At 37.5% G+C, this 27,185-nt stretch overlaps 1 protein-coding gene across 16 annotated transcripts in view; it reads left to right on the forward strand.

The window, feature by feature from the left end:
• Positions 1 to 27,185, forward strand: part of JAKMIP1 (janus kinase and microtubule interacting protein 1) — a 162,603-nt gene that overhangs the window by 38,643 nt on the left and 96,775 nt on the right. For 10 of the 16 annotated variants that reach the window (XM_074587564.1, XM_074587562.1, XM_074587563.1 and 7 more), the window contains exon 2: positions 15,797 to 15,991. The gene's annotated coding sequence lies outside the window, so the exon portion shown is untranslated. Of the gene's footprint in view, positions 1 to 15,796; positions 15,992 to 18,731; positions 18,960 to 24,325; positions 24,485 to 27,185 lie in introns of those variants that run through there. The other 6 variants (XM_074587565.1, XM_074587558.1, XM_074587572.1 and 3 more) reach the window with 5 other exon arrangements.

Raw genomic sequence — 27,185 nt, forward strand, 5'->3', positions numbered from 1 at the left:
TAACACTAGTAAGACTAAAAAAATTAAAATTGCCTTTTCATTTTTAACCATTAAGCTGGTCCTATAATAGTGAATGTGAGACTCTTTCCTTCCCACCCAGACCCTCACACTGAAATACTAGACTAAGAATAAGGAGCATTCTTCTTGATCTGCCCGCTGCAGTTGTCTTGATGTGGCAGGAATAGTGTTATCCAAGCAAAAAATACTAAAAGAAGGCGAACAACATTGACATAATGTTCACTGCATTCTTAAATTCAGTGGAATAACTATTATTTTTTTTATGCCCATTCCTGTGAAGGGCAATGGCTTAAGAAGAAAGAGTGTATTTGTTACAGAGTCAGTGTTGTCAACACGTTGGTTTCACTTAGTAGCTTCCCCCTACAGATATTCAACACCAACCTGCTTGACACCAACTATGAACTTTGGGTCGATTACCAAAGGGTAATCAAGACTGGGCTCAGCCTTACCAAAGTCATCCTGGAAAAGAAAAATGCATGGAATAGTCATAGCACCTGTTAGTGTCCTGTATCAGAGCAAGGTGTACTGCCAGAAAAACTAGAATTAAAAAATGTGAAGGGGGAAAAAAAGGCAAACATCCCCCCCCGCAATTGGTTATTCTTACTTAGTTGTTCCTTAAAAATGTGCCAGGATCTGTGAGCACATCTGTTTGCATGTGTTTGGTATGTCATGTAAAGCTGTGTTCAGAATGTAGTGAGTTAAATCCTTGGTGCTGTTGCTCTGCCCATGCTGTTTGAATCTTGATTTGCAGCTCATCAAACTATAAATAAGTATTTTTTGATTGTTCTGGAGTTCTGTCATTTACATATTAATAAAATTTACAAAGCATATACAAGGATAGGAAAACATACTGAATTTGACCATCGCTTCAGGGGTCACATTTAAATTCTGACTGAAAATTTATCTCTGTAGATCTGAGATATGTAATGACTTTCATTTTCTTTCTAATTCTTGATGAATATGAGGTTATAGTCAGAAATTATTAAAAACAGCCCATGGAAAAAATATGGATTTGTAGTTGTTTGGGGTGTTTGGTTTCTGAGAGGTTCGTAACACACTGAATTCAATGAATATTTTCTGGCTTGCTTGTTTTATAGAACCAAGATTTTATTTCTTGTGTAGGTGTGCAAGCCCAAGTCATGTTTTGCTTGTATGAAAACAGATGATTGAAGGCATTTGGTTATAAGCTAGTCTGTTAAAATCTCTGAGGAGAGCATGTGTGGTTTAGATTGGAACTTGGTACCCTGTCTGATTTCTGTCCTTAAAAAGAGAGAAGCCCCACTGTGCAGTGCTGCGTTTAAAGCACGCACAAAAAACCCACTGTGAGTACGGTGATTGATAAGGCAAGTGCAGTGAACGTTAGATCATTGCCCTTTCAAAATGCCTTGAGACTCCTCTAAACAATCACATTATCTTAGCCTGGCATTTAAGTGACCCTTAAATTAGTGGAAAGACATTTAAGAAATACTCTTACAGAATTGCCATGCAACACAGAGATAAATTTATCTATGCATACCCTCTTCCCCCGCCCCAAAAAAAAATCCGTAAAGGAATAAAAAATGTAATTGGACATTACTTGTCCTTCTTAAGAGTAGGATGGATGCATAAAGCACTACTGACATACATTTGTTCAACTTCCTCTTAATTGCCTGCCTGATGGAGATGACTTCTCAGAAAGACTTGATAGATCTTTCTAGGTTATCTATCTCTCTGGTTAGTCAATCTTACTGGATCCTTCCCTCTCCCTCACAGTATCTGCCCTAACTCTTAATCCTTTATCATCTGCTTTACAGTTAACCCAGTTTATTCCTCTTTCTCTTGGCAACAACTTTTCACAGATAGCACTCATCACATCTCTGTTTTATTCAAGGTTAACAATCCCAATTCTTTTCAGCCATGCCTTTTAGGCTGTTTCTTGTGGCTTCCATCTAGACGTCACAAATGACCAATTTCTGCACAAAATTGGATGCAGTACTCTAGACTGAAGGTAATGAAGGGAATCACCTCATGTGTGGGGCTGGTGCTTGAATACACCAGATGCATTTCGCCTGTTTGCAGCAGTATGACAGGGTTGACTTGTAACTGCAGATAGCTAATGGTAGTACTACAGATGTTCATTTTGGAGACAGGAGACTTTATCCAACTTCCTTATCACCACCTAATTTCAATTTTATCTGTTACTATCTTGTAGATCCTAGAGATGTGGTATACTTCAGGCACTAGCTTGTCTGCTTTTTGAGACAGATGCACAGTATATTGTTAAGTTCCTAAAGGCACTTCTGGGTATGTGTGACTTTAAGATATTGCAAGTGATAACTCATCTGCTTTATTTATGCTCTTACTGTCCATATCAAATTTTCTTCTTAATTATATATGTCTTTTTGTTAATTGTGGGTGGTAACATAAGAATCCCTTCTTGAAGCTCACGTGGTAAAATTTTTCTAGACATAATTCTAGGCTTTGGCATTTCAAACTCATCTTTTTTTACTATTGAAGAAGTTCTGCAGATAAAGTGTTTTATTGCATATAATACACCATGTTCTCAAATGAAATAGATAATTACATATAGATGCAAGGTTTTATTTCAACTTTCTTTAAAGGGAATTTGAAGCTGGTGTCTTCTGGCTTACTGGCAATTAGCTAAGAAATCTGAAAGCCGGTGTTACGACTAATGAAAAATATGTTTATGTGCCTTTGCTAGGTGTTTTTTATTAATTTATAGCTACCTGAATCCTCTAATAAATGCTACTAAATTGTGTGGTGCTCTGAGAAATGGGTTGTGATTTCTGGGTTAGGCAGAGGGCATTGGGAGAGCTCGCTTAGCTGGATGGCTCCCGTGGCGACACAGCTGAGGCTCAGAAGCACACGTTTGCCCAAGAGAGCGACGTCCTGCAGGTGACACTCACTGAGAGGCGCTAATGATCCAACAAAGCCAGCAAGCTGCTATGCTTAATACAGTTATCATTTGCCGTGTAGATCAGACTTAAATTAAATTTCTTGATTAGGATAAAATCCAATAAAACTGGAAATAGTAATAAGGAGGAGCCAGGTCAGGGCACAACTGTTTTTTAACCAGTTATCCTGCCTTTCTAGTTTAGACAAGATTTGAGTTGAATAAAAGTTCTTGTAGCTACTTCTGCTTTTTGTCAAAACTAAATTGTTCATGTTGTTTTAATCCTGGACTCATTTTGGAGACCATCAACTATTAAAAAAAAAAAAAGAAGACTATAAATATAATATGTTACATAAATATATTTTTAGTGTATATAAGAATAGAATATTATGTATCAACTCTTCACGTGGATTCCTATGGATCAACACTGTCTTATTATCTTAGAAATCTGTGCTGCTCCTCTTGAATCAGGGCCTCAGGTCTGAAAACCCAGTAATCACTTTTCTCAATTCCAACGATTTCTTACTGGGATGATGTAACAGTAATTACTCTGCTTTTTAACATAAATGATGGAGATATTCTTCAGGTTACAACACATTTCCAAAGAGTGGCTGAAGATGACTTCCCTTTTATTCCATGCCTCCAGCCTTTGGAATCAGAGCAGATTGCAGTAAAATTTCCAAACACAATTGCCAAGTTACATGGAGCTTAGAGTAAACACATAGCGTATGTATAAAAGAATATAGTTCTATGTGCGTAAATCATGTTCTCCTCCCTCTGCAAACATGCTGATCACTTGCTTATAGCAACTCTAAGTCATATTTTATAAACATCAAAACCAAAAGGGAAGGGACATTTTATCCTAATTCAGTACAGCAGCCAGAGGATCTCATGGGATAAAATGATGACTTACTTTCTGTTACCTTCTGGGTGAAATAATACCAATGAATATCAATTATCCTATAGATAAATTTTATTTTTTTCCCAAATGTTACTGCTTGGCTTGGTATTTAAAAATTGATGGTAATTACGTGGCTAAGTCATGCATATGGTATCCAGTAAACCTTATTTAAGTTATTTTTTAAAAAACTTTCTCCTTTGTGTTAAGTGTTCAGTGGTCTGAAATTAATTAACTTTGAAGCCATCACATTTGAAATACAATAACATTTCAAGCTTAGCAGCGTTCCAGTATAAAATTTAATTGAATTTTGTTTGTTTTACAACAGCTGTTATGCTTTTAGCAAATAAATTGCCATAGTTAAAGAATATTGTGAAGAATCCCACAAAGATTTTAAAATGCTTCTAGGGGAATGCTGTCTGTGTGAGGACAGAAGAAATTTAGTGCAGGTTTGCTCAAGGTGATACACATGGAAATCAAGAATTGTAATGTCTGCTAGATTTTAATTTATAATGGATACATGCAACCTAGTGAATGGCTTACTTAAGTCTTTGGGCTGTGCTGAACCAAAAAGAACAAACTCAACACCCTGACCTATTAGGTGACAGGCACAGAGGGTGGTGATTAGCACTGTAACGGTGAATAGCACATAAATGGTAATGTCCACAGCATTAGTCCTCTCTAGGCTTACCTTTTAACAAAGGAAATCTGCGCCAAAAATACAAGTTCAACGTATACACCTATCCATTTTAACTCCTTTAAGGACTTCTAAATGACACGACATAAAATGTTGTTTTCCTGGTTTAGAGAGAAGCAGCATAAGAACTGCCACGTTGGTCAAAATTTTTTTATCTTGGATGCATGTATAGGTATACTTTATATACATTTTTATGTATATATATATGAAAGATAAAGGTATATATAAACTATTGCTGTATATAAAAGGACTAAGTATAAGACCGCTGAATTGTATCTAAGAAAGAACTGCATCCCTTTTACATGGCTTCTTCAATATATTTTATCAGTAACGTGCACTTCTGCTGATGGTTGCACTTTCTTTGACTTTATTGTTTCATTGTCCCTAATAAATATGGATACTTTGATGCAGTGGCTTGCATATGTTAGTTCTCTTTTTCTAGTATATCTTTGCTGACTCAAGCAGCAGTCTATTTCATCTGAAATTTTATTTACTGGGAGGTGTTTATATAAATACACAGTAAAAAGAAAAAAGGGTGGTATAAAGCCAAGTGATTTATCAAAGGTGGGAAAACCAAACTAAAAAAAATGACAAACCAACCTGAAACCAAAGAATTTTTCAGAACACTTCTGTTCAGCATTCAAGTTATAGATATCAATGCAATGTAGAATTATATTTTTAAAGCTCATTATTTCATGCTTTGTATTAACGATGATGCTATAAAGAAAGAGAAAAATAAATAAATACTTTTAACTGTCAGGAAAAGAGATCAGGTCATAGTTAGTATTGCAGATAATTTGATTTGAGATAAACCATCTTAGCTGAATTGTGAATAAAAAACATTTGCTACAATGTATTTGGCATTGCAACGAATTTGACTTGATATTTCCTGACATTATGTTAGTGGAATATTAATTTCAAAATTAAAGTGTTATAGAGCAAACAAATTTAAAGCAAGTTTACACTTCCCCTGGAAGTGGGTTTACTTTTTTTTTTTTCCGGCAAATTTAGTAGGACATTTAAAAAAAAAATAGGGGGTGTGTGTGTGTATGAGAGCGAACCAGCAGAAGAAAGGTGATGGTTCACTCTGCACAGGTGTGGAGGTGAGAGAAAAGCAATGAGCTGCAGTTAAGGCTGCTGAGCTTGAACTTTATTGTGAACTGGACAAGTAAAATGACCTGAGCTATGTTACTGCTGACAGGCCAGCAAGGATTTTAAGCTCAGCATATGTCATGATGATGAGAGCTGTGAAGAACTCTTGTGAAAGTGTTAGGAGCAAATTTGTGTCTGTGCCTGGTCCCCACACTCGTGTTCCTGAAAGATGGGTATTCTGCATGTTTATATGAACACATCTCTGAAATGCCAAAGGGAGCGTAACAAACGTAGGAAACCCCACCCTGCTCAGGGTATGTCCCCTGTGCTCTGTGTCCCTCAGGCTGGCTCCTCCCCATGTCACCACTATGGAGCGTGGCTGTTTTGCTGGGATATTGCACGTTCCAGCTCAGGTTCCTCCGGACCTTTGTGAACACCAACATAATGCTTTGGTGGGGTCCATGTGTCTGGGGCATCCCAGAAAAAGACTTTTCCTGCCAAATCTGTAGCCATTTCTGAACAGCATTTAATGACAGCTTCCTGCTTTGGTGTATAGCATATGTGTCACTGTGTGTATGTAAGTTTATAGATAGATAGGATAAAAATGTGTGAGGAGAGGAAGGAAAAAGGATTTCAGACACCAGGTTTTGTGGTGTGTTTCTACTTTTAAATTATTTACGTAGTGGAATGAGATTAATTTACTGCTCAAGAAAGGACAGTGACTCTTTAAACCAGCAAGGCAATATTTGCAGGCAGGGGCACTCACCCAGCTTTTGTTAAAACCAGCTGATGTCAGTGGAAGAGTTAGACAATGTCTTGGGCATGCAGTCTTCTAATCAGGTCTGAAACACAAGAAGCAATCTTCAAAGGCCAGCTTGTTCTGAGCTAAGAAGACTTGTTCTGACTTTAATTCGATATATATCAGCCAGAACATCTGTAGAAGAAAAGGTATTTAGTAATCATGGCATCCAAAGGATATTAATGTGATGAGGAGGATAGAAAGAAGTGATGAGGTATTTGTCTCCAGTGGGAAAGAGAACTGTAGAACATGAAAGAGAGAGCGAGCTCTGTAGAACATGAAGTTGGGAGAGGAGATGGGGCAGAGGGAGAATATAATCCAGTATATGAAAAAAAACCCAACCCTGTATTGAGTTTGTAGCTTTGGTATATAATAGTCTTAGACTTTTCTTTTATGCATGTGAGGTGTGGCTTTAGGGCTGCTATTGAATTCAGGCAGAACGAAAAATTTCAAAGCCTTTACTCTTCCTGTGCAAAGCAGTAACTGAAACAGGCCTTGTAGTGTTCAGTCTCGGGGACTGAAAAATCTATGGTAGATAAGTTGCACTTATCAACATATATTGATTGCCTGTTTTAAGAAATATCACTAGCTCTTTGCATCTCTGGATGCCTAAATGCCTTTTGACTTGTAGATGCATTTTCAGTAATTGTAAAATTCTATACGATCTGTTGTGAACCATGCCACTGTCAGACATGAAATCCTCATGGTAGAGACACCTGGAGAATTCAGTCTGGTAAATAACAGGACTGGAATTAACAGAGAACTAGAATTTAACAACCAGCATGCTTACGTTTTACTATACCTCTACAGCACTCCTCCTTATGGTGCTTGTAGCAAAATGGCTGGAGAGGGATGTCACTCCATCGCTGCGTAATTGTTCTGTAAAGACAAGTACCTGAGGAGTGTTTGGATTGATTTCTTCTCCCATCCCCCATTACTGTGATTTTAATTGGAAGCAGCGCTTTGTTCATGTAAAACTAGCGTGAAGTCCTTTACTGAAAGATAGTGATGTCTTTGTATCAAGCAGTGCCTGTTTCAAACTGTTACCCTTGTCTTTGTTTAATTGGACTTGCTGAGGTTTCTGGGAGAATGAAACTTCTGTCATCTCCTCCTGCGAATCACTCTAACATGCTTTCTCTGAGTAGAAAAATCTCACTTTTATGTGGAGGTGGAATAATATGCTAGCTGGATTCTGGTATTTATTAAATTTTAAGTCTTTGTAGAAACCTGCAGGAGAACACTGAGGAACACAGAATTTGCAGATGTACGTACATGTGTCATTTTTACAATTGTTATGAAGTCTTTATTGAGCACGCAAGGTCTGTGCTCTTCATAGCTGCTATGTAACTCTGGGAAACGTAGATACTTGTAACTTCGCTGTTAGAATTGAAGCGTTTACTAATAATATACTGCAAACTGAACAGCAAAGAGGTTGCTCAATTCGTCTCTTAACGCAGTTAATTGATGCTGTTAGGCATAGAAGACGCAGGTTTCCCTGGGAGGCAGGGTTAAGCGCTGAGCTGCAGCCCAAGCACAGGCGCCTTGGCTGCCCCGAGTCCTTTGTACAGGTTGTTGCTGACTCACTGGGTGACCTTGAGTAAACCTCTTCCCTTGGCGTACGCGGTCTGCAAGGGAGAAGTAATAGGAATGACCTGTGTAGTTATTCTTGGATGAAGAGTTCTGTGAAACAAATTTTATGTAAATGATTTCTTTTGTTTCATGTTTTACTAGCCTTATGATAGGCACTGTGTGTTGGTAATAAAAAGGAAGATCTATGTGTGGAGGGACAGAAAGGAGGGAACTGGGATGGAGGGTTGATAACTAGATTATAAGTAGGATGCTGAACGACTTTATCTTTGGCTTCCCTCATTTTAGAGTATATGCTAGTTGATCCAGCAACACTGATTCAAAGTTATTAAGAGGGCTGTGTTTTAAAAAGCAATAATAAAAATAAAAACTAGTGCTGAAATTTAAAAATTTCTCTCAACTTAATGTTACTTGTGATTTGAGTAGGTAAGACCTTGTGTATGCATACATGACTATGCTTAGGAATATATGTCTTATGGAATTGGAAAGAGATGGTAGCATTATGGTGGACTGCCTCTGAAATGGGTCTTTGAAATCCTATCTACCCCCTCTTCACAGATAATTTTGTCCTGTTCAGACAGAATATATTATAGCTTTCCAAATCTTTGACCTGTTTCAGATAGCTACTATCCTTCCAGGAATTTGTCTCAAATTACTGGAAGAGTTTACGGGAAATACTATGTGATCCTGCAAGATCTTTGTAGCATTGTAAAGCGTAAGCTTATAATTTTCCAGTTGTTCACATGATACCAGCTTCCAGCTGGCAAAGATCCTTGGCATAGCACTTGGCTCTCGTTTTGGCTTAAAGGTTAAATGTACTAATTCCAAATTTTCTCTTATTAAACAACATATTTTAAGACTGCTGGTACCTGTAAGGATTTGACTTTTAAAGGGAAAGACTGCCGTAGAGCTGCAAGAAAATTTTTTTTCAATAGTTTGTCAAAACCTCTGAAAAATAAAACTCATACCATGAAGTATCACTGTTGTGACACAGTGCAGATTTCTTATGAGTATGCAAGGCAATTTAAAGCAAATGTTCTTATTTGTCACATGTGACTGTTTCCAAACTCATGCTAAACGCTGACGTGAAAATTTCTTACTTCTTAATTAATTATATCTGAGTCGATGAAGCTAACTGAGTAAATTCTAGCCTTTGCGTAAGGGTTTTTCAGGGTTAAGATATAAGAAACAGACTTCAGGTTGTTCAGGCTTAGGAATCCAGTTGTTTCCGTACAGGGCCACCTGTATGTACTTGCTCATATCCATATAAATGCTAAATGAAGGTCATACATATTTATATACTGCATGAACTGCTGAGGCAAAATAGCAAATAAGCCATATGCGAGAGAATCTAAAAGGCCTGAATAGCCTAATAAATCTTGCATTAGACTTAAGTTTAACAAACACTAGGCCCTAAGAAGCACCACTGGAAAAATAGGAGGATTTTTTGTAAGCCGACGCCTTTGATTTTTCCATCGTGTGAAGGACTTTGGACATACAAATACATGTAATTACCTTATCAGTGACAGATGTATGAAGAGTCCTTGTTCAGGCTTTAAAACTGCAGACTCTATAATATCTGAAATAGCGAGGAAGAGAGTTAGTCCATGGGTAAGCTTATATTCCCTTTGAGGGCAAGTCTAATTGGCGAACTTACACCAGTAATCTTGGTCACTTTGATAATGCAGTATTGAACGCTGTGTGGGGGAGAGGGGAGGAAAAATAGCCTTGTAAACCTTCATTGATCCAGACTATGTCTTTGAGTAAGCTGTATAAGAGCAAGATAAAACAGCTTCAATTGCTGGGTCAGTCCAGGGCACAAAAAATGATCCTCAGCATCTTGAAACGGAACTGGAAGCAAACTCCTGCCAACAGAGAGCAGCGTCATGTTCTCATCCCATTCAAGGGGTGAGACCATAGAGTCTGTGTGGGCTGAACTCCCTACTGGTGCAGCACCAAGCAGACAGAACAAAAGTCATTAAGCCAAGCAATTAGAGTTGCACTGAACTGTTTTTGAAGCCTATGCGTGGCTGGAAACTCCCCCTGGATCTGTTTATCAGGCAGAAAATACTGTATAGCAAGTGTGTCAAAATGCATTAATTTGCTCTTAAAAGTTCTTGAGTAAAGTCACTGGTCTTTAAGACAGTGTAAAGGAAAGAATATTCCGATAAGTTTCTTAATGCACTCAATACTGCCCCTACTGAAGCGCTAAGCTCCCCGATTTTATCCTTTACTATAGATGATGTAGTATGGATGGTTGTATAATACTTTGACATTCCTGTCTCTCTTGCATTTATATAAATCTTATGATAACACGAACATTAATGTTATACACGTAAAAGGATCATCTATTTCTGTAAGGTCTGAGAAGCCTAAGACCTGTTAGCTGTATGGAACTTATCTAGAAGCTGATTTGGTGTGAGAGAAGGGGTCTTGGAGGGGAGAGCCTCCGGGAAGCAGGGTGGCTCCTTTGACAGACTTGGGAACAAAAAGAGCCCACAAACTTGTGTAAACAGGCTGAGAGTGTCACCAGTCACAGCCTCCAGCAAGGAAATCTGAGTCAGGGAAAACATTTTATGTTGAATGTTTTATTATACTTATTTATTTATTTAAAGTAAAAAAGGGCTGATTCTTAGTGCGAATGAGGTTGTGCAGTCTCTGGCCATGCTGACTGAAAGCTTGTTGAATCTGCTTTAAAAGAAAATACGTGGGGGATTGATATACTTGATATTTAATGAACACAGAATATCATTCATAACATCAATTATTAGTGCATTATTGGTAGTCTTTAAGGAGATAATTTCACATGGATAACTCTCCCCCACACAATTACCACTTCATCCCAGTCATCTTAGTTACAGAGAAATTCTTTGTATAACTGTATTACATAAAGCATAAGCATTATGCTTCACATAAGCACTATATAACGTAGATAAGATAGATTTGCCTACTTTTGCACACAAAAGAAACTGTGTCCCGCAGTTTGCACACAATATTTGTCACATAAAATTTAGGAAATACTGTAATTAACTTACTTTCCAAGTGTGTTTTATGGTGTTAAATCAACTGTACAAGCAAGTCACATTCACATTCTTCTGAAACACCCGCTTAGGAATCCCTATCTTACTTCAGAAAATAGAGGTATAGTACGACTTTTCTTTGCATTTGCAATCCAATTAAAACAACAAGGTGGCAGGAATGATATCAATTCCTATGAAAGCACTGTTGCATGATGTGCTGCCTGCCAGCCATTATGAGGCTTTTCATCAGGGAATTGTGGCATAGTAATCTGCAGTAAGGCAATGCAGAACAACACAGAAATAAACTTCAATTGTTGACCTATTTTTGGTAGTCTACCATTGCTGGCACAAGTTTAAATGAATTCCAAGGAGTGATTTGTTATGGGGATTCCAAAACAGAAAGCTGTCGGATTTTCTGTTGTAATATGGTGTATTAGGTGGAAACTGAATGGGTAAAGGAGAGAGCGCGTGATGTATGTGGGATACAAAGCGTTTGCTGCTGACAGGTTCTAGCTGTTGACATGTCAAGTCCCGTTCATGAAGGGCTGCATCTGTGCTGCTTTTACTTATGAGTAAATAAATTCATTGCTCTGCTGCACATCCCAGGGAATCTGGTACCAAAGCAAATATCACATTTTTAGAAATCAAAGACTAGAGGCAAGAATGGTAAGATGCAATCTTCTTGCATGTAATTTGTATGCCTGACAAATATATGTCTTACTGACAAATTATAAATCAAATGAATATTACGGATATAAAGCTTTAGACTGGAAAACAAGGTACTGTAGTAAAATGTCATGGATTTTTGAAAAGAAGTATGCTTTTTAATACTTGAACATTTGGCGATAAGAAGGAAGCCGTTCCTTCCCTCCTCCAACTGTCGATTAGAATAACTGCTGACAACAAGCCAATGGTAATGTACGTTCCTGTTACAAAGCATTTGCCAAGCAAAATTTCTAGCAACTACTGCAGAGAACTCACAGATGTGCTCAACACTGTATTCCCAAAGGAATTGCCTTTTATTTGGGTCATTTTTATCACTATCTACTATGTTTTATGCTTAGTCATTCTAAAACCAAAAAGCCTTGTTTGCAAAAAGTCTGTACAAGGATATAGGGAGGGCTTCTGAAATATTCGGGGAAACTACTTTGCTGTTGCCACATGCTAAGGATGTGATCATTGTTTATCTTATTCTTCTCCTCTGAAGACTAGAGTTGCACCCTGCCTGTGGCTATTTGAGGTGTGGAGGAAGGGTTAGTACTGCTCTTCTACAGAAAAAGAAGTTCTTTTGAGATCCCCTCATCCTGCTCCTGTGGTCCACAGACTCTGCACGTATGGACTGTACATGACATTACCCCAATTGTCAGAGGAATTGCCCTCGGATGTTCTGCTTTCCGAGAAGAAATCTAAAATATCTGTCCACTTTAGTAATATATCTCTTTAAACCTTCTGCAAGTAATGCACTCTGTTTACGAGTTAAAATGGACTAAAATGTCCCATATGAACAGATCTGGATAAAATCTCTGATAATCTGAGTGCTTTGCCTGTTCTGTTAATCTAAAGGAAAGGGTGGAGGTTGGCATCAGTGTTTACTCTCTTACCTTTAGATTTAGATACAACACTTTCAAGATACAATGCTACCTGACATGGTGGAATAATGTGTGAGAAACAACATTTTGACCGAAGATTCCATGTATTTAAATTTGTAATTAAAAACCCCAAGCAAACAAACATGGATACTTTCTGGCCTTTCCTAACTATTTGGGAAGTGTTGACAAGTGTTGCAAGTCATTGCCATGTAAACAGAAATAAAGCTTTCATTTTTATAACACTGAACTTTTGTCTAGAGAGCCGTTATATAATAAAGCACATAACTGAACCAATTTTCTTTATTTAGCATGTACTGCTATAACGACAGGATGCAAGCGTGTTGGTGACTTTATTACATTGAGTAAAATCAGTAATTTATCAAACATCAGCTCATCTTTCCAACCATTTCTATAATAGTTTTGATTCTTTGAGGAGTTTTTGGCATGCATGATATATTTTGAGTTCTGAATGAATTTGAACAAGTGTGGTTTATGCTCTGTTTGTTTGTAGATTACAGATACATTTCCACAGCAACAGCTTCCCCTCTTTATCCTTCCCGCCCTGCCTTTAGAAGTAGATTTGGCTCAGCAGTTACTGGAAATGAGAAATTAAGTATCCAATTATTTTAAGTTATTTTTGTATTACCATATCTTTTAAGAAGCTATAGGAAGATTACTGAAGGCTTATTGGGTTGTAGGTTTCCAGTGGTTGCTGGTAATTCGTTGTGAGTAGCACTCAACAATTTCTGGTGACTGGCATAATTAATGTTTCAAATTTGCCATAGCTTCTGCAACACTTATTGCCAATTAGTCTTTTTTTTTAATCTCACTGGTATGCTATGCCACTGAAACATCCACTTTAAAAAGTGTATATTGTTACATTACTATACTATTTTTATTATGTATGCTATTATTGCTGCAATTTGAAGGTTCTAGATCTATGTTTATCCTTCTCTCAAAACTTTTTTAAACACTGTTCCTTTTATATAGAGAGATCACCTGGCCAATAATATTATTAAGATACTTTCTATTTCCAAATTTACCAAAAAATTTAAATACAACCGTTAATCTTGATGACGAGATTTCCATAATTTAAGAACTTCTCTTTTAAATGAGTTGGTATTGTGGACTGAATCGATCTGCTAAAACTAAACACACTTTTAAATGTAGAAAACTTACCTGGATAACTTTTGAATTTTAAATTGCGTTTTTGGTTTGGGTTTGTGGGGTTTTTTTGTTGGTGTTTTTTTTTTTTTCCTTTTGAGACTTGAGATTTACACTGTGGGCATTTAACTCTGTTTTGTTGTCTTCTTGCTGGCCTGATTCCGGTCTTTACGTGTCTTTGAAAAGAAAATTCTGGATTTATCTTAGATGTTTCTGCATTTACATGTTAACGTGGCAAAAACTTCTCTTTTTTATGCAAATGTATTTAAACTGCTTCCTGAAGGCCAGAAGAAAATAATAAAATATTGTTTTATGTAGAATAACAGTATTGGAATATTTACGAACAAGGCAACTCAAAAAGGATGATGGAGATAAGGTCAAGTCAGACGTATCTGACGTCATAAAAAATAGAGGCTCTTGGCCTCCCTTTCTCCCTGAGGAGGCTTGTTACTATATAAATAAATTGAATTCCTCTTTTCCAACCTTCTGTGCTACTTAAAGATGCTGACTAAAGCTGTTTCAGCACTTTGATCTCCTGCCATGATCTGGCCCTAGCTCTGCTTTCATTCTCTTCAAAAGTATTCTCTCAGAGCACAGAATTTGGCCCTAAGGAAAAGAGTATGCAGATATATTTTTTTTTTTTTTCATTCTCCATTAAATACTGCCTAGATGGCTGTCTTTATTGAACGAATGAGCTGGTAAGTTATTCCCCAAGGATTTAGTTTTTCAGCCACTAACAACAGAATTGACTCTAACGATTAACCAACCACTAGAAATGAGTGCAATGCTTCCCAGCAAAGGAAATAATTCAGAAGTTACGTTTTTGGGACTAATACCATTGGATGCAAGCCTGATGTATTCTATATGACGTACAGCTTTTTGTGAAAGCTTGAACTGTGTACAAGGTAATAGATAAATCCATCATGTCTCAGTGCTGTTCAGACAGGGTATCTTGCCTGGCTTCCAGCTCTCTTGCTCAAAAGGCCAGAGACTTTGATAAGTTCTGTGTCGTGTCTGCAGCCTTCTGCTTTGGAGATCCCCGTATGGCCATGTCTGCACCAGACATTGCTGAAATTTGTTTGCCTTGTCCAAATCACTTTTACTTAATCACTGACTTGTGCTTTAACATAAAGGGTATACTATGAGATTTATTACTTAGGAGACGTTACTCTTTTTTCAGTACTCCACAGCGTAAATAAAGATTCTGTCACAGGTGTTCAGAGACTATAGGGAAACTGGGGTAGGTGGTTCTCATTAAGGAACTTGACATTGTTTTAGTCATTAAGCTGTCATAGCGGTATTTCCCATGAAGATAACTTTATTTCTGTAGATAGATTTTTCTGTGCATGGGAAATATCAATCGAAACTAACATGGAGTGCATATCAACAAAAGTTGAATGCTTCTATTCCTTGTGATCAAATCATGTTGAAATATTATCAAGAAACATGAAGTGAAACAGTATAAAGGCTTTGTGCATCTCTTTCAATTTTTATTTTTTTTTTCAGAGAAAATTATCATCATTACCTTCTCTATACAGGAGAGTTAGACACAGACATAAGAATACAATTCAGGTTTTCTGAAATTGTCTTGTCGTCTGTTCAACAGGATGCATGACTTCCTTATGGTGGTATATTTTTGGTATTTATAAAGTACCATGACAATGGCCGGTCTGTATGTGACAATTTATAGGTATCCACCATGGCAAGCCTGTAGCCTCCCAAACAAGTAACTTGTATGGAAATGGAATGTAAACTTAGTGTTAGCTATGATGACCTAAGTCTAGATTGTCCTGGTCTGATTGTCAAATAGCAGCTTTCATCCTGCTTTCATCGAAGACTGTCTAGTAAAGATAACCATGAATTAGACTTTGCATATGTGTTCTCAATAGAAAGAAGATGCCACACGTGTATTTTTGCATGCCATCTTTTTCTGCTGCATTTTATTACTCCATGTAAATAGGTTTTTTCATTGTATTACTACCATCAAAGCTGTTAATCAAATCTGATTTGAATTAAATCTCTTTTATTTTGTTTAACAGATGATGTCACTAATATTTCTCAGAAATCCCTCCTTGCTGATGAAAAAGAGAACGTGCCAACAGAAGTAGGACTCGTGGTGTGGAAAGTCCCAGTACAAACATATCTAGTGGCTTCACTACTGGTGCTGCTCAGTCTTCACCTCTTCAAATTAAAACCAAACACAACTGCCTGAGAATCCTGTGGACAAGAGAAAGGTACTGTGCTTTGCCAACAAGTTGGTTGGGTAGGAAGAAAATAAATCTAAAATACAGATATGATGTTATCGATTTATTAAAGACAGTATCATTTGAAGCTTTGAGTTTAATTTTTTTTTTTTGGGAGTACTGAGATAGACTTTAAACCCAACCAGATTTTGGTCAGTAAAATAACCCAAATCTGTACTGAGTTTTTAACTTTGCTTTAATATGGTTCTCTTTACACAGAGCCTTTCTCTGTTCAGTGAATATATTTCCTGATGATATCAACATTTTCTTTCTCATGATTTTTTAAAACTAACTTTGTAAGGCATTTTTTCCCCCCCATGGCATCTCAAATATGCAGTAAATAATGTTGCGCAGTGTCTTATGTTTATCATATGCTTGCTAACTTGACCACTGTCTTACTTCAGCTACACCTGTCACCGTTAATAAAGAAGAAAGGCTTTAATTGCTTTGGTCTCGGCTGGATGCTAAGCTGCTTTGACAGACTTTCCCAACCTTCTGTTGACTTTTATATCTTTATAGTATGTACAAGTCTGGGTATTCAGAAGGCAGCTATATATGTATGCATTAAAAAACCCCACTATGTTTTGGTTGCTTCAAGGCACCATCTACTTATACGGGGAAAAAATATCAGTTTCCTCCTACTGGAGACCTATGGCAAGGATGACAGTTTAACAGGATGCCTAATTCCTGGCTTTTTCATCTTGTGGTAGTTCTGCAGTGAAACTGCAGTGACGGTGTTGTTACTAGGATTAGAAATATTAGGAGAACTGAGCAACCCCCACTTTGTGTAACTGTCCTTACTGCATCAAAATGCTATTGGCCCCTAGAAATTATATTTTTATCTAGAAAGATGTTGCAAATATTGAGGTTTGTCAGAAAATGGTAATGCAGAAAGAAAAGGAAAGCAGCAGTAACCCAGGAAATCTTTCCCGGTGCATATTTTTCAGCTCACATATTGGAATTGTTGCCTCTCTGCTGCTCACGAACTCTGCCATTATTTTGAATATAGTGCGCAGTGAACACTTATTTTCCATTTCTAAATGGAAGGTAGAGTATGACCCTAAGTAAGGCAAGTGCTATGGGAAATGACAACTGTAGAGTGCATGATCATTATTGAAAAATTCACAAAGAAGGAAAGAGTAAAGTAAAAAATGTAGGGTACAGAACATGCCTTAGGGCCCCTCTGGGTAGTATTTACTTGTCTTCTACAATGCTCAAGTACAGCTAATGGTTCATTAGTATCTTTGATTCTAATGCTTCAGAGAATTTCACTGTAGTCATTAGCAAGCAAGATATAAAGAGTGAAAAAATACTTCAGAAATAATTTTGTGTTCATTAATGTAATTAATTTTTACTATAGAAAAGAACTATGGTAACTAAATTTGTTTTGGGGGAAACAGATAAACTAATGTGACCCTAAATTCTCTCTTCTTTAATTGGGAGGGCAATTCAACATTTACTTCAGTCATCATAGATGTATCTAAAAGAATCATCTTCATATCTAATTAATAATAACAGAAAGTAGATGATGCTGATTTTGAAAAGAATTAAAACGCTGAACTCTAAAGTTGAGCTGTTGAATATTATAACCTGACTTTCTGCTAAGGTGAATGCATTTTGATTTTTAAATCTCAAAGGAATGCTATTTAAAGGTGGTGTTGTGTGTATGCTGCCCCCACCCCGGCACTTTATTGTTTAGTCTGTCCTGTTCCCGGTCATCCAAACAGTTAAACATAGATTAACAAATTGATTTAGACTGAATATTTTATTTAGCTGACTCTGCATAATTAAAATGAAACACTTAAAGAGTCTTCAACAACTAATACATTTTGGAAAGTGATTTTGTCATGCAAATTATCCATAAGGAGACTTCCCATGACGGGGAGGTTGGAACAACATGATCTTCAAGGTCCCTTCCAACCCAAATCATCCTATGATCCTATACTTGAGAAGAGGAAAATCTAGGAATAGGAAAATATTATGAAAATCTGAGCAGAGGAATTTCATTCTCTGGATTGCTTATGCACATTTGCTCAATGCTACAGGAAGAAAACCTCCCTATTTGGTCCCTATTTGTCTTATATGGTTAGTCATATTTCTTGCATATCAATGTCTTATTTATTTGGGTAGACTGTTTCTGATATCTCCATGTTATCTCCTCAGAATGGCAGTGTAAACACAAACATCCATGCAGGAACGATGCTGTTACGTCGTGCAGCTCTGTGCAGGCACTTTGCTTTAGAGAAAGACTGGCTGCCTCTGTGAAAAATTAGTATTGCTGTAATGTGTTGGGTATGCAGCCAAGCACATTTAAAATGTATCTTTCTTTGTTTTGCTGACTGATCGTGAAATCTGCCAAAACTGATGCTTTTCCCTCTCTTTAAATTGATGTAAATTAAATTTAGATAAACTTTGGTATTACCCTCATATTTCCATTTATTTTCTTAACATACTTTGAACAGTCCGTCTGTGCTGACTAATCCTCTGTACAAATATTACTTATGTTCCCTGCCATGTGATTACAGATCCATTACTCTTCAAACACAGAAGAGAAGTACTATAACATGCTTGTGTCTGAATAGTTCCTCTTACTTGCAAACGTAACAAGGTAGTACATTCGGGTAGCTGATAGCTGTACAGCTGCTGGCAGAATTCCCACATGTGTTTTACCGTTAGATAAGTTGGTGGCTGGAAATGGTCGTGTTGAGATAAGATAAGTAATGTTTCACTTAGTCATCTAAAAGTACTTCTCTATGTGTTGAATGTTTGCAAGAGGTGTTAAAAAGAAAACTAAGCAAACTTTTCTGACACCTTGGAAAGGTCTCTCATATATCTAAGACTTGCTGTCTGATATTAAGCATAACAGATCTTCAGTCTATTATGAAGCTCCTTGTATATTCATAAATGAGTATGAATGGAAAAAGAAGGTATGAACTGTGAGAAACCTATAGCCTACATGGTATGCATTCAGTAAGTAGTAGTAGAGACCATGAAGTTGGCAGTTTTGGCAGTTGCCTAGACTATACTGTCCTTGTAATACCTGGTGGTTTTTCGTGATAAATAGTCTCTCGTGGTTATGGTTATCTTTCTAGCTTTTTGTTTGTTTTTCTCAGCTCTTCCATTCAATTAATTTGCAACTTCAATATCTCTGAATGATGTGTTATGAATATTAAATAGCTTTGTTAATATGATTTGATTATGGCAATATATGTGGGGGGGAAAAAGAGGCATGTTTTATGGATAGCATTGTATAAATGTTGATTTCCAGGAGAATAGTTTTGAAGGACACTAATTATTCTCAACGCCTGAAACTTACCCTTTCTGAAGGAAATCCATCCTGTGTGCATACACACATACTATATTTATACATATTTATGTTAAGTATATCATGAGGACCTTTGTATTGCAAGTAGTCCTAAGCAAAAACATATTTTTAAAATGTGCCTTTATGTGTTTCCATATTATAATCAGCTGGAACAATAGCAATCAATTTCATGGTGGTGTTCAGTAGCTCAGCGCTGCAGTTCTGCAATAGAGTACTCTAGGGTGGCACAATGTATTATTTTGAGGAAACTGCTTTCTATCAGACTTCTGTTTAATTCATGGAGTCATGGAGACCTTTCTGCTCCTTTTCTGCCCCTTTTCTGCCTTGTGCGATCTTTTTGCACATCCTATATTTTGCATCAAATTTGGTGTTGGTGTGCCTGAAAAATATTACATACTGAAATACTTCCATCTCCCAGCTGAGTTCACTTTTTATTTAGTGTGGACTGTGTTCTGTGTTTGCGTTAAAAACTAAACTTTAACACAAACTAGAAAGTCTACCTTGAGATTGTTCGAAAAGTTACTTCAGATGTGAACATATTTAATAGAAACACATTTATTAACTTTTCTGATGCAAAAAAGTTTGAAATTTATTTCACTGATTTGAATCTGTGTGATCCTCTTTACCTGAATTATTTTTAGATGTTGAGCCACTGTTTAGATATTCTATCCCAACTAACAGATGTATTAAGCATTTATTGTCTGGAAAAAACACCACATTATCAAACCCAGAAGTTTTACTGGCTATTGAAAATTTTTCAGATGTTTATCATCACACTGCCCTGCTCTGGGGACAGTACTGCTTCATGATCCAGGAAGAATTCTCTCTATTTACACTTTAGGAAAGGGAGATAAGAGAAGCTAACAGTTCAAGTTTGTTAAAAGAGTGTGACAGACTAGTATGTCTGAGAGGGATTCCTATGTAGACAGAATGATGGATTTTGTAGGTGCACTCTGAGGTCAGGACCGTTAGGGATGCAAATCTCTATTTAGTCCTGAAGATGACCAAGATGGAAAATGTTGAAGGGTGGAAGGCAATCAGAATTAAATCCTTTGAATAGCAGAAAAGTTGAAATTTGATTAGTTGGCAACCCCTGAACACAGTCCTATGCAGGCTTGATAAGCATCTTTGCCACAACCCTGCTAGACCGTGCACTACTTCTTGCTATTAAAACAAAAATAGAAGTTTGGGGGAGAAAAAGAAATTCTGGTTGACTTTTGTGAAATCTAGCTTAAAATTAAGAAATGCAAAGGGGAACCAGGTGAGGGAATATACTGGGATGTAAGTGACAAGTGTCCGATCCGTAGCAGAGACATTTCTATTGCTTCATTGAGGAGCTTGCATTTCTTTACTGAGGAAATACTTTATTGCCTTCTGGTTGTTTCAGACAAGAGGTGGAAAGGGATGCAAAAGAATTATAGTACTTTGCTGTGCTTCTGAAACCTAAGCTGGTACTGTTTTGCCTTTGGGATCAGTTGCGCTTTATTCTGCCTGTTCAAGAGTGGCGGTTTAGTATTTCTGTGCTTTTTCAGGAAACTGTGGAAAGCTGACTTCCCATCTTTCTCAAGTAAAATAACTTGTGTTAAACTGCTTGCAAGAGTGCAGTTGTAACAATTTCCTGCACAAGCGTAATTTTAAATTTCCCCTGCCTTACATTTAGTGATCTATACATGAATGATTTTTTTTTTTAAGCTAATAAAAGCCAATGAAAGAAAGGGAGCAGGGAAAAGGGGTTATATTGCTGGTGGAAAGCAGTTTCCAAGTGTGCTGGATGTTATTATAACCCAAGAAAAAAGAGAAATTTAGTAGTAGAAGGGAGGTGGAGAGTATTTGGGCATATCAATTAACTTCCAACGATCAATCTAAGATTTAAAAGTGGGGCCTCTAGACAGGACAGTGAAAGGAAACCCATTACCTAACTATTTACGGTGAAGACCTGCATATCTCAAAGGAAACATCTAGTAATTTCCTATCCTTAATCCTTTACAACATTTGGGAAGTGTTAGTGAAGATCTCTATGGTTTGGTGTTTCCAAATTTTTACTGCTAAAAAAATAATAAATAAGATATGTTTGTAGCATAGGCATTTGAGTTGATATTCCATGGGTGAGGAAAGAACATGGTCACACTTAAGAGCCCCGGGTTTTCACATTGTTCACTGAAAAAGGCAGCATTTCAGCATTTTCACTTTCCTGTACAAGAGCAGTGTATGCAAATAACAAGTAAGTCTTTATTTGTGTGTAACTTTCAGCTTTCATTTCACCTTTTTTTTTTTTCCTTCTTCTGATACGCACTTTTCTTCCTTTTCTTTTTTCTGTCTTTGGGAACTGGTGGTTGTGAGGAAAGAGCAGAGAAGCAGCAGATACGACTGTTATTTAGTCTAGTGGTAAGAAGTGGGCTACATCACTGAGAAGATTAGCTCTCTTTTTTCCTGTATTAGAGCCTTCTTAAATAGGCTCCATTCTGGTAGTCTGTTTACCAGGGTATATGCCTTCTGCCCCCCACCTCCCCATCTCTTACGCCACCCCTCCCCTCCCTTCCTGTTTTGGAAACAGCTAGATGAGGTTCTGTTAGTATAGCTTTGCTATTTTAGAGGTGAAAAACTGCAGTGTTGCTGCCATAGCTGTGCTAACCTTAACCCTAAAGCAAAATCTTACTCAGAGATTCACCTAAAGTTTATGGAGGTGATGTGTGATGTGGAAAGAATAGTTTTTTTGGCAATACCTATTTCCATATTTTTCCCCTGAATCGTCAGCAAGAGTAACTGTGCTTGTAAACTCACTGCCAGCACCCCAACTTTTGAGGCTTCCCTCTGCCACCTCTTTTAGCGGATGAGGAGGGGAGAGGGACAGAACTGAATATGAAGATCAATTCATAGCAGAAATTATATGGATACGAATACATTTTTACACAACTGTGGATGCAAAGTTAGGATTGCTACTGTGTCCTATTTATATGACAATGCAACTTGAATAAAGATTTTGTCCGTAGTCAAAGATGATTTACAGAACCACTTAGACCTTGCAGAGAATGGCCGCCTTTGCAGGCACCATGGGAAGAAGGAGGTTGCGTTCATTCCTTATGAACCATAAACATCTTTTGTTCAGCCACAAGGACTCCTGTAAGCTTTAGGTGAAACATCTTGACCTCAACTTACCTAAAAACACTGTACCATCTTTATGGTCTGCTCTCTGAAACAGTATAGTGAAATGAAAACTTGATTTCCCAATGAAAGAAAAAATGTTATATAGGTAAAAAGGATAAGGACGTTTTCCTCAGAGTGAACAATAAATCACTTTTTAATTCCCCTAAATGACCAAACCAGCCTGAATATGACTGCATTCAGTAGTTTGAGATACACTGCTAGCAGAGCTGGGCACCTTATAAATTAGATACCCCCGTAAATTAGATAAGCAACTTGCTTTCTAGAAAGCTCAAAATTGCATAAACAAGTAACCATTCTTTCAAATTTAGGAAGCTTTATTTCTATAGAAATATATTTGTGTGCATTGATTAATTTTTGAGCTTCAAAATACCTTAGCCTGTGTGTTACCCATAAAATAATCATTATTATAATTATTATTATTATTATCCAGTTAGATTTGAAATTAGATTTGAATGGGGTGTATCTTGCTTCAAGAATGTTAAAGTTGAGCAGGAGTCCTTGATAAAGCAATCAATCTAATTTGGGCAGCAGTCAGCCTCATAGTCTATAGTGGCTTGTCACAGAGTAGTTCTGGAGTTTGTATTTATATCTAATTGCATATTTCTCTTTTTAAGCTCAATTATGACTGAATGTGTCTTTGTTTTTTTAACATTCTGAGGGATGTTAAAATCCTTAAAATTATGATTCTGATGCATGTTTCTGGTTAAAAGTATTTTCTGCAATTTTCATGGCCACCACATTCAACTCCAAGCATCTTCAGAAAGCACATTCGTATTTCTGGTGGCCAACTTGCCAACAACCTTTCCAACAAGTCTGGCAAGGTTTGAATCAAATTTGCTGGCAGTTACCAGAAGGGTATTTTACTGGTAATCTTCTCACGGTGGTGAAGCATTTTCAGTTTGTGGATATTGGAGGATGGTTACACAAAGAAAGTCTTTAGTTCACAAAGTTTCTCCTCTGTGCTTTTCTTGTGCTTTGTCGTGCTTGTCTCTGTTCTGTTTAAGCTGAGAAAGAAATGAAAGTTTGTCTCCAGGCTCTTGCTGTGTTAGCATCTAGCTGTGCATTTTACTGGCTGTAGTTTTAAGCTGCTGCACTGCTCCCTTTTGCAATTTAGAGAAATGAGAGGGGAAAGAAGCTACTGTCTGGGTGAAATATCCAGTTTAAATATTTTATCCCAGGTGATGCAGTTACATCAGCCAGTCACCAGAGTGACTTAAACTCTGTTCACTCCAACGAACATTCACTCAAACATCAATACTTGAAATGCAAACATTAGGTGGCTGATTATCAGAGCACTGTTATGAGAAAGTTAACAGATCTTGTGAGGGAATTGCAGTTTTGTGAGACACTAAATTTGATGATTCCTGCCAGCTAGCAATTGTAAACTCTTGCTAGGTTTCATAGGCCTCACTTCTCATAACCCCTATTCAATCTCTCATATTTTAATATTGTCCTCAGAACATCTTTCTGGGGTAGGCAAGTGTAATACCTGTTTTACTGAGAGATCAAGTGGTTTGTTCAAGGTCATATAAGGAATCTGTGACAGAACCATAGACGGAACCAAAATCCATCAAACCTTAGCGTGTGTGTTACACATCGAATAATAATTATAATTATTATTATTATCCAGTTAGATTTGAAATTAGATTTGAATGTGGTGTATCTTGCTTCAAGAACGTTGAAGTTGAGCAGGATTCCTTGATAAAGCAATCAAACACAAGTTTGAGGTCCTAAATTCCTGAGTACAGGTGGGTATTTTCTGGGGACTCAGTGACTCTGAAATTTAAGTAACAGCACTGCCAGCTCTGTAGTGTGTATATTTATTTTGACCTCAGGAACCAAGGAACTTGACTTTAGAAGTGGAGCATGATGGCATCTTTGGAAAATAAAGCACGTTCATTCCTGTATTTCTGGAATAGGCTGACATCTTCATTTTGGCTGAGTGTCTTGATTTTAATGAGAAGATTTGTCGAAGTCAAGCTGCCCCTTGGTAGGTGAGGAAGTTTTGTCATTAACCTGCTCACTGTTACAACTGCCTTTATTGTGCTGACTGATATGCTCGTGCTGCTCTGCACATAGCTGTCTAATTCTTCTGTGATGGAGCAGTAAGGTGGGAGTGTGGGCTGGCTGGCACAATACGGTGTAGCTTGCAGGTTTAGTAAAGGTGATTGATTGCGCACAATAATTATTGAGATGAGAAACAGCGTAATCAAATCATGCCACCTCTGCTTCACTGTTCAGCTGGTAACTAGATCACATCCCCGTGTCCTTTTTCTCCTCCTTACACCTACTTGACCTCTCAAGTTTATCCTATTGATTTACAAAATAATAAAATAAATATTTATCATTCAGTAAAGTGTTAGATGACCCCAGTTTTTTTCCCCACTGAGGTTCCACCTCTCTCTTGAGTCGTCAAGTTGGGAATCTGAACCTCTCTCCCCAAGCCTGTCAGTTATCTTGCACATCTTCTACACAGCTGTCATCCCTGAAACTTTCATTTTTCCAGTTTCAGGTTTTAACTATTCTAACCCTTTATGATAAAAACAATAATAATGATGGTTTAAAAAAAGAAATCCAAAGGAACCTTCCTGCAAAAAATCCTGTAAATAACTAAACAAATGCAGTCCAGTATAATCCAAAAGCCCAAATTTGGCAGGATGCTTAGTCTGTAGGGTGTCAGTGACAGTGAATAAAGGTATTAGAATCTATCTCTGTATTTGGCATTTATCTAGCCCTAGCTGGGAAATGCTACAACCTGCCCTTTCTTCCCACCCCTCTTTTTGCTCTTAAATACTGTGCCTTAAAGGGAGTGCTGCTCCTCAGGGAAAGCCCAGGGATCTCCCCGTGTCACACTCAGTCTACGGTCAGCAGGGCAGGATGCTGGGCATACATTCCCCCAGGCAGCAGGCATCTTGTCAGGTCTCCTGTGTCTGCTCAGAAGAAAGGAACTGGCACAGAGATTGGAGGAAGAGCTCTGCCTAGAGCTGCCTCTCTGCGGTTGCAGCCTGAAGGGCTCGCAGCCTGAAGGGCTCTAACTCTCTAATGGAGCTGAGTTTGGAAGGTTGTGGAAGGAGGGGTTTGTTTTATCATTTTTAGTTGCATTTGAACTTTGCCTTTTTATGCTACTGTCCTTTTTTTTTTTTATTTTATATATGTGTCACAGGACTGCTGTTTGTAGCATTTTATCTTTTAATATTGTTAGTAGGGTGATTTTAATAATTAATCCACAAAACAGTGCTATGAGTGTAATTGGGTAAATAATAATAAAGAACGATCATCCATCAAAGCCAATGAATGTTTTTTTTATTTACTTAGAAGGCCTGGGATCAAGCTCATAACTTTTTGAGAAGGGATTCAGGTCAAGCTTTCAGTAACTCCTAGCATATCATGGTGTCATGCAGTGCAGAAAGGGAGTTGCAGAGGGCACCTGCATCGGGTCTGGAAGGGGCCAGCAGGGCTGGGGGGAGGATCGTGGCAGCGACAGTTTGGAGGAGATCTGGTTGACTTCCTATCCTTCCTAACAGGGCTGTATTTGAGGCAGTGCTTGCCACCACTTTCCTGCACGAAGTCTATGTCATACTGTATCGTAAGGCAACTGTGCTGCTCACTGGGCACTACGTACATGTCTCCAAACTTGCTGTGGTGTTGTGCAAACACATTCATTGTATATCTTTGCCTCTGCTTTTTGTTCCCATCCCTTTATGTAAACTTGTTATTTTTGATTGTTCTCTGCTGTGCCTGTAGATTTGACCTGAGCAGCTGTAGCAATTTGAGGAGATTATCAGTTTCAGGATATGAGACAGGGGTCTTGTGTCTGAGATGAGCATTTTTGCACCCAAATGGTTGCATTTCTTTTGTTGCCTGGCAGTGGAACGGCAGTGAAAATTGTCTGTAGTCACAGTAAGTAGTTCATTTGAATTTACATTTTTGAACTGTGGTCCAGCAGTTTTCCCCCAAAATAATCTATACAATCAGAGACCTTTTGTTCCTTCAAATCTTTTTCCATCATGTAACCATCATGTGGTTCCCAGTCTAAATGGCTTGCAAGAATTACTGAAGATACTGTCCCTTCTGTAAAGAACTTTAACGCAGTTTTTTTTAATATGTATACATAATAAATTCAAATTAATCTTGGTGACTAAATGCATTTGTGATTCCTTCCCTTCCCTCGGCCTTGTCATCTTCAGCTCAAACATTCCCTTTTACTGTGTATTAACTTGTGATGTTTTCTTGTAAATTAAGAACTAGGGTTTTTTTTTTGGATGGGCTGCTTGTATCCTTTGACTAGAATGAGGCCATCAATGTGCTGGATGCTATCTATTGCAGTAGTACCAATCAAAAATAATTACTCAGTGTTTTATGGTTGTCTGTAGTAGGTACACATGTGTTTGAGGGTGTGTACAGGGTTTAAATGAGTTTGATATACTTTGATTATTATTTTTTTTGTGTGTTATGCAGTGACTTGGAAACATATTTTAGTTGCGTGTGTTTTAACGGATGCATACATGACAAAGGCAACCACTTACGTGAAAATGAATACATTGGTGAAATTCATTATGAAATTTGCCAAACTCTAGTACTGTTAATTGTTCCACGAAGACCTGGAAGGCAGTGATTTGTGACGGGATGTTAAAACGTGGGTACTGATTCCTTGGGGCAATGGGAGTTTTCTGAAAGACTGTACCGATACAGAAT

This window comes from Larus michahellis, chromosome 5 (genome assembly GCF_964199755.1).
Source record: "Larus michahellis chromosome 5, bLarMic1.1, whole genome shotgun sequence".
NCBI classification, from domain to species: Eukaryota; Metazoa; Chordata; class Aves; order Charadriiformes; family Laridae; genus Larus; species Larus michahellis.